This window comes from Crinia signifera, chromosome 9, assembly GCF_055691185.1.
Source record: "Crinia signifera chromosome 9, ASM5569118v1, whole genome shotgun sequence".
Taxonomy (NCBI): domain Eukaryota; kingdom Metazoa; phylum Chordata; class Amphibia; order Anura; family Myobatrachidae; genus Crinia; species Crinia signifera.
This window is the reverse complement of record NC_139225.1, coordinates 56,708,396-56,720,729: the sequence shown is the minus strand read 5'-3', so window position 1 is coordinate 56,720,729 and position 12,334 is coordinate 56,708,396. Positions and strand designations below refer to the sequence as shown.

General features: G+C 39.1%; 24 non-coding genes and 3 pseudogenes across 24 annotated transcripts; all 27 read left to right on the top strand.

Annotated features, from left to right (window-relative positions):
* The first annotated feature begins 122 nt into the window (after positions 1–122).
* Positions 123–241, top strand: LOC146038405 (5S ribosomal RNA). The gene has a single exon (XR_014461999.1). It is a non-coding gene; the product is annotated as a 5S ribosomal RNA (ribosomal RNA).
* A 345-nt stretch (positions 242–586) lies between these two features.
* LOC146037583 (5S ribosomal RNA) lies at positions 587–705 on the top strand. The gene has a single exon (XR_014461246.1). It is a non-coding gene; the product is annotated as a 5S ribosomal RNA (ribosomal RNA).
* A 345-nt stretch (positions 706–1,050) lies between these two features.
* Positions 1,051–1,159, top strand: LOC146039843 (5S ribosomal RNA; annotated as a pseudogene).
* Positions 1,160–1,504: 345 nt separating this feature from the next.
* LOC146037902 (5S ribosomal RNA) lies at positions 1,505–1,623 on the top strand. Its single transcript, XR_014461538.1, has one exon. It is a non-coding gene; the product is annotated as a 5S ribosomal RNA (ribosomal RNA).
* Positions 1,624–1,968: 345 nt separating this feature from the next.
* Positions 1,969–2,087, top strand: LOC146039487 (5S ribosomal RNA). Its single transcript, XR_014462988.1, has one exon. It is a non-coding gene; the product is annotated as a 5S ribosomal RNA (ribosomal RNA).
* Positions 2,088–2,432: 345 nt separating this feature from the next.
* On the top strand, positions 2,433–2,551 carry LOC146038970 (5S ribosomal RNA). Its single transcript, XR_014462517.1, has one exon. It is a non-coding gene; the product is annotated as a 5S ribosomal RNA (ribosomal RNA).
* Positions 2,552–2,896: 345 nt separating this feature from the next.
* On the top strand, positions 2,897–3,015 carry LOC146038677 (5S ribosomal RNA). The gene has a single exon (XR_014462248.1). It is a non-coding gene; the product is annotated as a 5S ribosomal RNA (ribosomal RNA).
* Positions 3,016–3,360: 345 nt separating this feature from the next.
* On the top strand, positions 3,361–3,479 carry LOC146037637 (5S ribosomal RNA). The gene has a single exon (XR_014461296.1). It is a non-coding gene; the product is annotated as a 5S ribosomal RNA (ribosomal RNA).
* Positions 3,480–3,824: 345 nt separating this feature from the next.
* LOC146038527 (5S ribosomal RNA) lies at positions 3,825–3,943 on the top strand. The gene has a single exon (XR_014462112.1). It is a non-coding gene; the product is annotated as a 5S ribosomal RNA (ribosomal RNA).
* Positions 3,944–4,288: 345 nt separating this feature from the next.
* Positions 4,289–4,397, top strand: LOC146039842 (5S ribosomal RNA; annotated as a pseudogene).
* A 345-nt stretch (positions 4,398–4,742) lies between these two features.
* LOC146038185 (5S ribosomal RNA) lies at positions 4,743–4,861 on the top strand. Its single transcript, XR_014461797.1, has one exon. It is a non-coding gene; the product is annotated as a 5S ribosomal RNA (ribosomal RNA).
* Positions 4,862–5,206: 345 nt separating this feature from the next.
* LOC146039486 (5S ribosomal RNA) lies at positions 5,207–5,325 on the top strand. The gene has a single exon (XR_014462987.1). It is a non-coding gene; the product is annotated as a 5S ribosomal RNA (ribosomal RNA).
* A 345-nt stretch (positions 5,326–5,670) lies between these two features.
* On the top strand, positions 5,671–5,789 carry LOC146038969 (5S ribosomal RNA). Its single transcript, XR_014462516.1, has one exon. It is a non-coding gene; the product is annotated as a 5S ribosomal RNA (ribosomal RNA).
* Positions 5,790–6,134: 345 nt separating this feature from the next.
* On the top strand, positions 6,135–6,253 carry LOC146038676 (5S ribosomal RNA). The gene has a single exon (XR_014462247.1). It is a non-coding gene; the product is annotated as a 5S ribosomal RNA (ribosomal RNA).
* A 345-nt stretch (positions 6,254–6,598) lies between these two features.
* LOC146037635 (5S ribosomal RNA) lies at positions 6,599–6,717 on the top strand. The gene has a single exon (XR_014461295.1). It is a non-coding gene; the product is annotated as a 5S ribosomal RNA (ribosomal RNA).
* A 345-nt stretch (positions 6,718–7,062) lies between these two features.
* LOC146038863 (5S ribosomal RNA) lies at positions 7,063–7,181 on the top strand. The gene has a single exon (XR_014462418.1). It is a non-coding gene; the product is annotated as a 5S ribosomal RNA (ribosomal RNA).
* Positions 7,182–7,526: 345 nt separating this feature from the next.
* On the top strand, positions 7,527–7,645 carry LOC146037342 (5S ribosomal RNA). The gene has a single exon (XR_014461025.1). It is a non-coding gene; the product is annotated as a 5S ribosomal RNA (ribosomal RNA).
* A 345-nt stretch (positions 7,646–7,990) lies between these two features.
* On the top strand, positions 7,991–8,109 carry LOC146037865 (5S ribosomal RNA). Its single transcript, XR_014461505.1, has one exon. It is a non-coding gene; the product is annotated as a 5S ribosomal RNA (ribosomal RNA).
* A 345-nt stretch (positions 8,110–8,454) lies between these two features.
* Positions 8,455–8,573, top strand: LOC146039091 (5S ribosomal RNA). Its single transcript, XR_014462628.1, has one exon. It is a non-coding gene; the product is annotated as a 5S ribosomal RNA (ribosomal RNA).
* Positions 8,574–8,919: 346 nt separating this feature from the next.
* LOC146037909 (5S ribosomal RNA) lies at positions 8,920–9,038 on the top strand. Its single transcript, XR_014461545.1, has one exon. It is a non-coding gene; the product is annotated as a 5S ribosomal RNA (ribosomal RNA).
* Positions 9,039–9,383: 345 nt separating this feature from the next.
* On the top strand, positions 9,384–9,502 carry LOC146037864 (5S ribosomal RNA). The gene has a single exon (XR_014461504.1). It is a non-coding gene; the product is annotated as a 5S ribosomal RNA (ribosomal RNA).
* Positions 9,503–9,847: 345 nt separating this feature from the next.
* Positions 9,848–9,956, top strand: LOC146039781 (5S ribosomal RNA; annotated as a pseudogene).
* Positions 9,957–10,301: 345 nt separating this feature from the next.
* On the top strand, positions 10,302–10,420 carry LOC146039179 (5S ribosomal RNA). The gene has a single exon (XR_014462708.1). It is a non-coding gene; the product is annotated as a 5S ribosomal RNA (ribosomal RNA).
* A 345-nt stretch (positions 10,421–10,765) lies between these two features.
* LOC146037897 (5S ribosomal RNA) lies at positions 10,766–10,884 on the top strand. Its single transcript, XR_014461534.1, has one exon. It is a non-coding gene; the product is annotated as a 5S ribosomal RNA (ribosomal RNA).
* A 345-nt stretch (positions 10,885–11,229) lies between these two features.
* On the top strand, positions 11,230–11,348 carry LOC146038522 (5S ribosomal RNA). The gene has a single exon (XR_014462107.1). It is a non-coding gene; the product is annotated as a 5S ribosomal RNA (ribosomal RNA).
* A 345-nt stretch (positions 11,349–11,693) lies between these two features.
* On the top strand, positions 11,694–11,812 carry LOC146038355 (5S ribosomal RNA). The gene has a single exon (XR_014461953.1). It is a non-coding gene; the product is annotated as a 5S ribosomal RNA (ribosomal RNA).
* A 346-nt stretch (positions 11,813–12,158) lies between these two features.
* Positions 12,159–12,277, top strand: LOC146038061 (5S ribosomal RNA). The gene has a single exon (XR_014461683.1). It is a non-coding gene; the product is annotated as a 5S ribosomal RNA (ribosomal RNA).
* The last annotated feature ends 57 nt before the right edge of the window (positions 12,278–12,334 follow it).

Genomic DNA, 12,334 nt, shown 5'->3' with positions numbered 1-12,334 from the left:
CCTGTAGGTTTTTTACATTACCAACACATGATTTTTTTCAGTAGGCCAATATAGTTAGGAAACTTTTTTATTAGCTTACCTGGTTAAAGAAGTAGAAGAGGGCAAAAAAGTGCCTGTATCTCACCTACAGCCATACCACATTGGATACGCCCAATCTTGTCTGATCTTGGAAGCTAAGCAGTGTTGGGCCTGGTTAGTACTTGGGTGGGAGACCACATGGGAACACCAGGTGCTGTAGGTTTTTCCCATTACTGGCAAATTGTTTTTATTCTCTAGCTTTTTAAATTGGAAACTTTTTTCTCTTTATTGACAGTACAGACATTTGGAAGAGGTCAAACAGACACAATAGCCATCACCTAAAAACTTACCACACTGTTTAGGCCCAATTCCAACTGCTTTTGGCAGCTAAACAGTGTTGAGCCTCTTTAGTAGTTTAATTTGAGACCACCTGCTAATATCATGTCCTGTAGGTCTTTTTACATTACCAACACATGATTTTTTTCAGTAAGGCAATACAGTTAGGAAACCTTTGTATTAGCTTACCTGGTTATAGAAGTAGAAGAGGGCAAAAAAGTGCCAGTATCTCAACTACAGCCATACCACATTGGATACGCCCAATCTCGTCTGATCTTGGAAGCTAAGCAGTGTTGGGCCTGGTTAGTACTTGGGTGGGAGACCACATGGGAACACCAGGTGCTGTAGTTTTTTTCCCATTAATGGCAAATTGTTTTTATTCTCTTGCTATTTAAATTGGAAACTTTTTATTTTTATTGCCAATACAGACATTTGGGACAGGTCAAACAGACACAATAGCCGTCACCTAAAAACTTACCACACTGTTTAGGCCCAATTCCAACTGCTTTTGGGAGCTAAACAGTGTTGAGCCTCTTTAGTAGTTTAATTTGAGACCACCTGCTAATATCATGTCCTGTAGGTCTTTTTACATTACCAACACATGATTTTTTTCAGTAAGCCAATATAGTTAGGAAACTTTTTTATTAGCTTACCTGGTTATAGAAGTTGAAGATGGCAAAAAAGTGCCTGTATCTCACCTACAGCCATACCACATTGGATACGCCCAATCTCGTCTGATCTTGGAAGCTAAGCAGTGTTGCGCCTGGTTAGTACTTGGGTGGGGGAACACCAGGTGCTGTAGGTTTTTCCCATTACTGGCAAATTGTTTTTATTCTCTAGCTTTTTAAATTGGAAACTTTTTTCTCTTTATTGATAGTACAGACATTTGGAAGAGGTCAAACAGACACAATAGCCATCACCTAAAAACTTACCACACTGTTTAGGCCCAATTCCAACTGCTTTTGGCAGCTAAACAGTGTTGAGCCTCTTTAGTAGTTTAATTTGAGACCACCTGCTAATATCATGTCCTGTAGGTCTTTTTACATTACCAACACATGATTTTTTTCAGTAAGGCAATACAGTTAGGAAACTTTTTTATTAGCTTACCTGGTTATAGAAGTAGAAGAAGGCAAAAAAGTGCCGGTATCTCAACTACAGCCATACCACATTGGATGCGCCCAATCTCGTCTGATCTTGGAAGCTAAGCAGTGTTGGGCCTGGTTAGTACTTGGGTGGGAGACCACATGGGAACACCAGGTGCTGTAGGTTTTTTCCCATTAATGGCAAATTGTTTTTATTCTCTTGCTATTTAAATTGGAAACTTTTTATTTTTATTGCCAATACAGACATTTGGGACAGGTCAAACAGACACAATAGCCATCACCTAAAAACTTACCACACTGTTTAGGCCCAATTCCAACTGCTTTTGGGAGCTAAACAGTGTTGAGCCTCTTTAGTAGTTTAATTTGAGACCACCTTCTAATATCATGTCCTGTAGGTCTTTTTACATTACCAACACATGATTTTTTTCAGTAAGCCAATATAGTTAGGAAACTTTTTTATTAGCTTACCTGGTTATAGAAGTAGAAGATGGCAAAAAAGTGTCTGTATCTCACCTACAGCCATACCACATTGGATATGCCCAATCTTGTCTGATCTTGGAAGCTTAGCAGTGTTGGGCCTGGTTAGTACTTGGGTGGGAGACCACATGGGAACACCAGGTGCTGTAGGTTTTTCCCATTACTGGCAAATTGTTTTTATTCTCTAGCTTTTTAAATTGGAAACTTTTTTCTCTTTATTGACAGTACAGACATTTGGAAGAGGTCAAACAGACACAATAGCCATCACCTAAAAACTTACCACACTGTTTAGGCCCAATTCCAACTGCTTTTGGCAGCTAAACAGTGTTGAGCCTCTTAAGTAGTTTAATTTGAGACCACCTGCTAATATCATGTCCTGTAGGTCTTTTTACATTATCAACACATGATTTTTTTCAGTAAGGCAATACAGTTAGGAAACTTTTTTATTAGCTTTCCTGGTTATAGAAGTAGAAGAGGGCAAAAAAGTGCCGGTATCTCACCTACAGCCATACCACATTGGATACGCCCAATCTCGTCTGATCTTGGAAGCTAAGCAGTGATGGGCATGGTTAGTACTTGGGTGGGAGACCACATGGGAACTCCAGGTGCTGTAGGTTTTTTCCCATTAATGGCAATTTGTTTTTATTCTCTTTCTATTTAAATTGGAAACTTTTTATTTTTATTGCCAATACAGACATTTGGGACAGGTCAAACAGACACAATAGCCATCACCTAAAAACTTACCACACTGTTTAGGCCCAATTCCAACTGCTTTTGGCAGCTAAACAGTGTTGAGCCTCTTTAGTAGTTTAATTTGAGACCACCTGTTAATATCATGTCCTGTAGGTCTTTTTACATTACCAACACTTGATTTTTTTCAGTAAGGCAATACAGTTAGGAAACTTTTTTATTAGCTTACCTGGTTAAATAAGTAGAAGAGGGCAAAAAAGTGCCAGTATCTCACCTACAGCCATACCACATTGGATACGCCAAATCTCGTCTGATCTTGGAAGCTAAGCAGTGTTGGGCCTGATTAGTACTTGGGTGGGAGACCACATGGGAACACCAGGTGCTGTAGGTTTTTTCCCATTAATGGCAAATTGTTTTTATTCTCTTGCTATTTAAATTGGAAACTTTTTATTTTTATTGCCAATACAGACATTTGGGACAGGTCAAACAGACACAATAGCCATCACCTAAAAACTTACCACACTGTTTAGGCCCAATTCCAACTGCTTTTCGGAGCTAAACAGTGTTGAGCCTCTTTAGTAGTTTAATTTGAGACCACCTGCTAATATCATGTCCTGTAGGTCTTTTTACATTACCAACACATGATTTTTTTCAGTAAGCCAATATAGTTAGGAAACTTTTTTATTAGCTTACCTGGTTATAGAAGTAGAAGAGGGCAAAAAAGTGCCTGTATCTCACCTACAGCCATACCACATTGGATACGCCCAATCTCGTCTGATCTTGGAAGCTAAGCAGTGTTGGGCCTGGTTAGTACTTGGGTGGGAGACCACATGGGAACCCCAGGTGCTGTAGGTTTTTCCCATTACTGGCAAATTGTTTTTATTCTCTAGCTTTTTAAATTGGAAACTTTTTTCTCTTTATTGACAGTACAGACATTTGGAAGAGGTCAAACAGACACAATAGCCATCACCTAAAAACTTACCACACTGTTTAGGCCCAATTCCAACTGCTTTTGGCAGCTAAACAGTGTTGAGCCTCTTTAGTAGTTTAATTTGAGACCACCTGCTGATATCATGTCCTGTAGGTCTTTTTACATTACCAACACATGATTTTTTTCAGTAAGCCAATATAGTTAGGAAACTTTTTTATTAGCTTACCTGGTTATAGAAGTAGAAGAGGGCAAAAAACTGCTGGTATCTCACCTACAGCCATACCACATTGGATATGCCCAATCTCGTCTGATCTTGGAAGCTAAGCAGTGTTGGGCCTGGTTAGTACTTGGGTGGGAGACCACATGGGAACACCAGGTGCTGTAGTTTTTTTCCCATTAATGGCAAATTGTTTTTATTCTCTTGCTATTTAAATTGGAAACTTTTTATTTTTATTGCCAATACAGACATTTGGGACAGGTCAAACAGACACAATAGCCGTCACCTAAAAACTTACCACACTGTTTAGGCCCAATTCCAACTGCTTTTGGGAGCTAAACAGTGTTGAGCCTCTTTAGTAGTTTAATTTGAGACCACCTGCTAATATCATGTCCTGTAGGTCTTTTTACATTACCAACACATGATTTTTTTCAGTAAGCCAATATAGTTAGGAAACTTTTTTATTAGCTTACCTGGTTATAGAAGTTGAAGATGGCAAAAAAGTGCCTGTATCTCACCTACAGCCATACCACATTGGATACGCCCAATCTCGTCTGATCTTGGAAGCTAAGCAGTGTTGCGCCTGGTTAGTACTTGGGTGGGGGAACACCAGGTGCTGTAGGTTTTTCCCATTACTGGCAAATTGTTTTTATTCTCTAGCTTTTTAAATTGGAAACTTTTTTCTCTTTATTGATAGTACAGACATTTGGAAGAGGTCAAACAGACACAATAGCCATCACCTAAAAACTTACCACACTGTTTAGGCCCAATTCCAACTGCTTTTGGCAGCTAAACAGTGTTGAGCCTCTTTAGTAGTTTAATTTGAGACCACCTGCTAATATCATGTCCTGTAGGTCTTTTTACATTACCAACACATGATTTTTTTCAGTAAGGCAATACAGTTAGGAAACTTTTTTATTAGCTTACCTGGTTATAGAAGTAGAAGAAGGCAAAAAAGTGCCGGTATCTCAACTACAGCCATACCACATTGGATACGCCCAATCTCGTCTGATCTTGGAAGCTAAGCAGTGTTGGGCCTGGTTAGTACTTGGGTGGGAGACCACATGGGAACACCAGGTGCTGTAGGTTTTTTCCCATTAATGGCAAATTGTTTTTATTCTCTTGCTATTTAAATTGGAAACTTTTTATTTTTATTGCCAATACAGACATTTGGGACAGGTCAAACAGACACAATAGCCATCACCTAAAAACTTACCACACTGTTTAGGCCCAATTCCAACTGCTTTTGGGAGCTAAACAGTGTTGAGCCTCTTTAGTAGTTTAATTTGAGACCACCTTCTAATATCATGTCCTGTAGGTCTTTTTACATTACCAACACATGATTTTTTTCAGTAAGCCAATATAGTTAGGAAACTTTTTTATTAGCTTACCTGGTTATAGAAGTAGAAGATGGCAAAAAAGTGTCTGTATCTCACCTACAGCCATACCACATTGGATATGCCCAATCTTGTCTGATCTTGGAAGCTTAGCAGTGTTGGGCCTGGTTAGTACTTGGGTGGGAGACCACATGGGAACACCAGGTGCTGTAGGTTTTTCCCATTACTGGCAAATTGTTTTTATTCTCTAGCTTTTTAAATTGGAAACTTTTTTCTCTTTATTGACAGTACAGACATTTGGAAGAGGTCAAACAGACACAATAGCCATCACCTAAAAACTTACCACACTGTTTAGGCCCAATTCCAACTGCTTTTGGCAGCTAAACAGTGTTGAGCCTCTTAAGTAGTTTAATTTGAGACCACCTGCTAATATCATGTCCTGTAGGTCTTTTTACATTATCAACACATGATTTTTTTCAGTAAGGCAATACAGTTAGGAAACTTTTTTATTAGCTTTCCTGGTTATAGAAGTAGAAGAGGGCAAAAAAGTGCCGGTATCTCACCTACAGCCATACCACATTGGATACGCCCAATCTCGTCTGATCTTGGAAGCTAAGCAGTGATGGGCATGGTTAGTACTTGGGTGGGAGACCACATGGGAACTCCAGGTGCTGTAGGTTTTTTCCCATTAATGGCAATTTGTTTTTATTCTCTTTCTATTTAAATTGGAAACTTTTTATTTTTATTGCCAATACAGACATTTGGGACAGGTCAAACAGACACAATAGCCATCACCTAAAAACTTACCACACTGTTTAGGCCCAATTCCAACTGCTTTTGGCAGCTAAACAGTGTTGAGCCTCTTTAGTAGTTTAATTTGAGACCACCTGTTAATATCATGTCCTGTAGGTCTTTTTACATTACCAACACTTGATTTTTTTCAGTAAGGCAATACAGTTAGGAAACTTTTTTATTAGCTTACCTGGTTAAATAAGTAGAAGAGGGCAAAAAAGTGCCAGTATCTCACCTACAGCCATACCACATTGGATACGCCAAATCTCGTCTGATCTTGGAAGCTAAGCAGTGTTGGGCCTGATTAGTACTTGGGTGGGAGACCACATGGGAACACCAGGTGCTGTAGGTTTTTTCCCATTAATGGCAAATTGTTTTTATTCTCTTGCTATTTAAATTGGAAACTTTTTATTTTTATTGCCAATACAGACATTTGGGACAGGTCAAACAGACACAATAGCCATCACCTAAAAACTTACCACACTGTTTAGGCCCAATTCCAACTGCTTTTCGGAGCTAAACAGTGTTGAGCCTCTTTAGTAGTTTAATTTGAGACCACCTGCTAATATCATGTCCTGTAGGTCTTTTTACATTACCAACACATGATTTTTTTCAGTAAGCCAATATAGTTAGGAAACTTTTTTATTAGCTTACCTGGTTATAGAAGTAGAAGAGGGCAAAAAAGTGCCTGTATCTCACCTACAGCCATACCACATTGGATACGCCCAATCTCGTCTGATCTTGGAAGCTAAGCAGTGTTGGGCCTGGTTAGTACTTGGGTGGGAGACCACATGGGAACCCCAGGTGCTGTAGGTTTTTCCCATTACTGGCAAATTGTTTTTATTCTCTAGCTTTTTAAATTGGAAACTTTTTTCTCTTTATTGACAGTACAGACATTTGGAAGAGGTCAAACAGACACAATAGCCATCACCTAAAAACTTACCACACTGTTTAGGCCCAATTCCAACTGCTTTTGGCAGCTAAACAGTGTTGAGCCTCTTTAGTAGTTTAATTTGAGACCACCTGCTGATATCATGTCCTGTAGGTCTTTTTACATTACCAACACATGATTTTTTTCAGTAAGCCAATATAGTTAGGAAACTTTTTTATTAGCTTACCTGGTTATAGAAGTAGAAGAGGGCAAAAAAGTGCTGGTATCTCACCTACAGCCATACCACATTGGATATGCCCAATCTCGTCTGATCTTGGAAGCTAAGCAGTGTTGGGCCTGGTTAGTACTTGGGTGGGAGACCACATGGAAACACCAGGTGCTGTAGGTTTTTTCCCATTAATGGCAAATTGTTTTTATTCTCTTGCTATTTAAATTAGAAACTTTTTATTTTTTATTGCCAATACAGACATTTGGGACAGGTCAAACAGACACAATAGCCATCACCTAAAAACTTACCACACTGTTTAGGCCCAATTCCAACTGCTTTTGGCAGCTAAACAGTGTTGAGCCTCTTTAGTAGTTTAATTTGAGACCACCTGCTAATATCATGTCCTGTAGGTTTTTTACATTACCAACACATGATTTTTTTCAGTAAGCCAATATAGTTAGGAAACTTTTTTATTAGCTTACCTGGTTAAAGAAGTAGAAGAGGGCAAAAAAGTGCCTGTATCTCACCTACAGCCATACCACATTGGATACGCCCAATCTCGTCTGATCTTGGAAGCTAAGCAGTGTTGGGCCTGGTTAGTACTTGGGTGGGAGACCACATGGGAACACCAGGTGCTGTAGGTTTTTCCCATTACTGGCAAATTGTTTTTATTCTCTAGCTTTTTAAATTGGAAACTTTTTTCTCTTTATTGACAGTACAGACATTTGGAAGAGGTCAAACAGACACAATAGCCATCACCTAAAAACTTACCACACTGTTTAGGCCCAATTCCAACTGCTTTTGGCAGCTAAACAGTGTTGAGCCTCTTTAGTAGTTTAATTTGAGACCATCTGCTAATATCATGTCCTGTAGGTCTTTTTACATTACCAACACATGATTTATTTCAGTAAGCCAATATAGTTATGAAACTTTTTTATTAGCTTACCTGGTTATAGAAGTAGAAGAGGGCAAAAAAGTGCCTGTATCTCACCTACAGCCATACCGCATTGGATACGCCCAATCTCGTCTGATCTTGGAAGCTAAGCAGTGTTGGGCCTGGTTAGTACTTGAGTGGGAGACCACATGGGAACACCAGGTGCTGTAGGTTTTTCCCATTACTGGCAAATTGTTTTTATTCTCTAGCTTTTTAAATTTTAAACTTTTTTCTCTTTATTGACAGTACAGACATTTGGAAGAGGTCAAACAGACACAATAGCCATCACCTAAAAACTTACCACACTGCTTAGGCCCAATTCCAACTGCTTTTGGGAGCTAAACAGTGTTTAGCCTCTTTAGTAGTTTAATTTGAGACCACCTGCTAATATCATGTCCTGTAGGTCTTTTTACATTACCAACACATGATTTTTTTCAGTAAGCCAATATAGTTAGGAAACTTTTTTATTAGCTTACCTGGTTATAGAAGTAGAAGAGGGCAAAAAAGTGCCGGTATCTCAACTACAGCCATACCGCATTGGATACGCCCAATCTCGTCTGATCTTGGAAGCTAAGCAGTGTTGGGCCTGGTTAGTACTTGGGTGGGAGACCACATGGAAACACCAGGTGCTGTAGGTTTTTTCCCATTAATGGCAAATTGTTTTTATTCTCTTGCTATTTAAATTAGAAACTTTTTATTTTTTATTGCCAATACAGACATTTGGGACAGGTCAAACAGACACAATAGCCATCACCTAAAAACTTACCACACTGTTTAGGCCCAATTCCAACTGCTTTTGGCAGGTAAACAGTGTTGAGCCTCTTTAGTAGTTTAATTTGAGACCACCTGCTAATATCATGTCCTGTAGGTCTTTTTACATTACCAACACATGATTTTTTTCAGTAAGCCAATATAGTTAGGAAACTTTTTTATTAGCTTACCTGGTTATAGAAGTTGAAGATGGCAAAAAAGTGCCTGTATCTCACCTACAGCCATACCACATTGGATACGCCCAATCTCGTCTGATCTTGGAAGCTAAGCAGTGTTGGGCCTGGTTAGTACTTGGGTGGGAGTCCACATGGGAACACCAGGTGCTGTAGGTTTTTCCCATTACTGGCAAATTGTTTTTATTCTCTAGCTTTTTAAATTGGAAACTTTTTTCTCTTTATTGACAGTACAGACATTTGGAAGAGGTCAAACAGACACAATAGCCATCACCTAAAAACTTACCACACTGTTTAGGCCCAATTCCAACTGCTTTTGGCAGCTAAACAGTGTTGAGCCTCTTTAGTAGTTTAATTTGAGACCACCTGCTAATATCATGTCCTGTAGGTCTTTTTACATTACCAACACATGATTTTTTTCAGTAAGCCAATATAGTTATGAAACTTTTTTATTAGCTTACCTGGTTATAGAAGTAGAAGAGGGCAAAAAAGTGCCTGTATCTCACCTACAGCCATACCGCATTGGATACGCCCAATCTCGTCTGATCTTGGAAGCTAAGCAGTGTTGGGCCTGGTTAGTACTTGAGTGGGAGACCACATGGGAACACCAGGTGCTGTAGGTTTTTCCCATTACTGGCAAATTGTTTTTATTCTCTAGCTTTTTAAATTTTAAACTTTTTTCTCTTTATTGACAGTACAGACATTTGGAAGAGGTCAAACAGACACAATAGCCATCACCTAAAAACTTACCACACTGCTTAGGCCCAATTCCAACTGCTTTTGGGAGCTAAACAGTGTTTAGCCTCTTTAGTAGTTTAATTTGAGACCACCTGCTAATATCATGTCCTGTAGGTCTTTTTACATTACCAACACATGATTTTTTTCAGTAAGCCAATATAGTTAGGAAACTTTTTTATTAGCTTACCTGGTTATAGAAGTAGAAGAGGGCAAAAAAGTGCCTGTATCTCACCTACAGCCATACCACATTGGATACGCCTGATCTTGGAAGCTAAGCAGTGTTGGGCCTGGTTAGTACTTGGGTGGGAGACCACATGGGAACACCAGGTGCTGTAGGTTTTTTCCCATTAATGGCAAATTGTTTTTATTCTCTTGCTATTTAAATTGGAAACTTTTTATTTTTATTGCCAATACAGACATTTGGGACAGGTCAAACAGACACAATAGCCATCACCTAAAAACTTACCACACTGTTTAGGCCCAATTCCAACTGCTTTTGGGAGTTAAACAGTGTTGAGCCTCTTTAGTAGTTTAATTTGAGACCACCTGCTAACATCATGTCCTGTAGGTCTTTTTACATTACCAACACATGATTTTTTTCAGTAAGCCAATATAGTTAGGAAACTTTTTTATTAGCTTACCTGGTTATAGAAGTAGAAGAGGGCAAAAAAGTGCCTGTATCTCACCTACAGCCATACCACATTGGATACTCCGAATCTCGTCTGATCTTGGAAGCTAAACAGTGTTGGGCCTGGTTAGTACTTGGGTGGGAGACCACACGGGAACACCAGGTGCTGTAGGTTTTTCCCATTACTGGCAAATTGTTTTTATTCTCTAGCTTTTTAAATTTTAAACTTTTTTCTCTTTATTGACAGTACAGACATTTGGAAGAGGTCAAACAGACACAATAGCCATCACCTAAAAACTTACCACACTGCTTAGGCCCAATTCCAACTGCTTTTGGGAGCTAAACAGTGTTGAGCCTCTTTAGTAGTTTAATTTGAGATTACCTGCTAATATCATGTCCTGTAGGTCTTTTTACATTACCAACACATGATTTTTTTCAGTAAGGCAATACAGTTATGAAACTTTTTTATTAGCTTACCTGGTTATAGAAGTAGAAGAGGGCAAAAAAGTGCCTGGATCTCACCTACAGCAATACCACATTGGATACGCCCAATCTCGTCTGATCTTGGAAGCTAAGCAGTGTTGGGCCTGGTTAGTACTTGGGTGGGAGACCACATGGGAACACCAGGTGCTGTAGGTTTTTTCCCATTAATGGCAAATTGTTTTTATTCTCTTGCTATTTAAATTGGAAACTTTTTATTTTTATTGCCAATACAGACATTTGGGAGAGGTCAAACAGACACAATAGCCATCACCTAAAAACTTACCACACTGTTTAGGCCCAATTCCAACTGCTTTTGGGAGCTAAACAGTGTTGAGCCTCTTTAGTAGTTTAATTTGAGACCACCTGCTAATATCATGTCCTGTAGGTCTTTTGACATTACCAACACATGATTTTTTTCAGTAAGCCAATATAGTTAGGAAACTTTTTTATTAGCTTACCTGGTTATAGAAGTAGAAGAGGGCAAAAAAGTGCTTGTATCTCACCTACAGCCATACCACATTGGATACGCCCAATCTCGTCTGATCTTGGAAACTAAGCAGTGTTGGGCCTGGTTAGTACTTGGGTGGGAGACCACATGGGAACACCAGGTGCTGTAGGTTTTTACCATTACTGGCAAATTGTTTTTATTCTTTAGCTTTTTAAATTGGAAACTTTTTTCTCTTTATTGACAGTACAGACATTTGGAAGAGGTCAAACAGACACAATAGCCATCACCTAAAAACTTACCACACTGTTTAGGCCCAATTCCAACTGCTTTTGGCAGCTAAACAGTGTTGAGCCTCTTTAGTAGTTTAATTTGAGACCACCTGCTGATATCATGTCCTGTAGGTCTTTTTACATTACCAACACATGATTTTTTTCAGTAAGCCAATATAGTTAGGAAACTTTTTTATTAGCTTACCTGGTTATAGAAGTAGAAGAGGGCAAAAAAGTGCTGGTATCTCACCTACAGCCATACCACATTGGATACGCCCAATCTCGTCTGATCTTGGAAGCTAAGCAGTGTTGGGCCTGGTTAGTACTTGGGTGGGAGACCACATGGAAACACCAGGTGCTGTAGGTTTTTTCCCATTAATGGCAAATTGTTTTTATTCTCTTGCTATTTAAATTAGAAACTTTTTATTTTTTATTGCCAATACAGACATTTGGGACAGGTCAAACAGACACAATAGCCATCACCTAAAAACTTACCACACTGTTTAGGCCCAATTCCAACTGCTTTTGGCAGCTAAACAGTGTTGAGCCTCTTTAGTAGTTTAATTTGAGACCACCTGCTAATATCATGTCCTGTAGGTCTTTTTACATTACCAACACATGATTTTTTTCAGTAAGCCAATATAGTTAGGAAACTTTTTTATTAGCTTACCTGGTTATAGAAGTAGAAGAGGGCAAAAAAGTGCCTGTATCTCACCTACAGCCATACCACATTGGATACGCCCAATCTCGTCTGATCTTGGAAGCTAAGCAGTGTTGGGCCTGGTTAGTACTTGGGTGGGAGACCACATGGGAACACCAGGTGCTGTAGGATTTTTCCCATTACTGGCAAATTGTTTTTATTCTCTAGCTTTTTAAATTGGAAACTTTT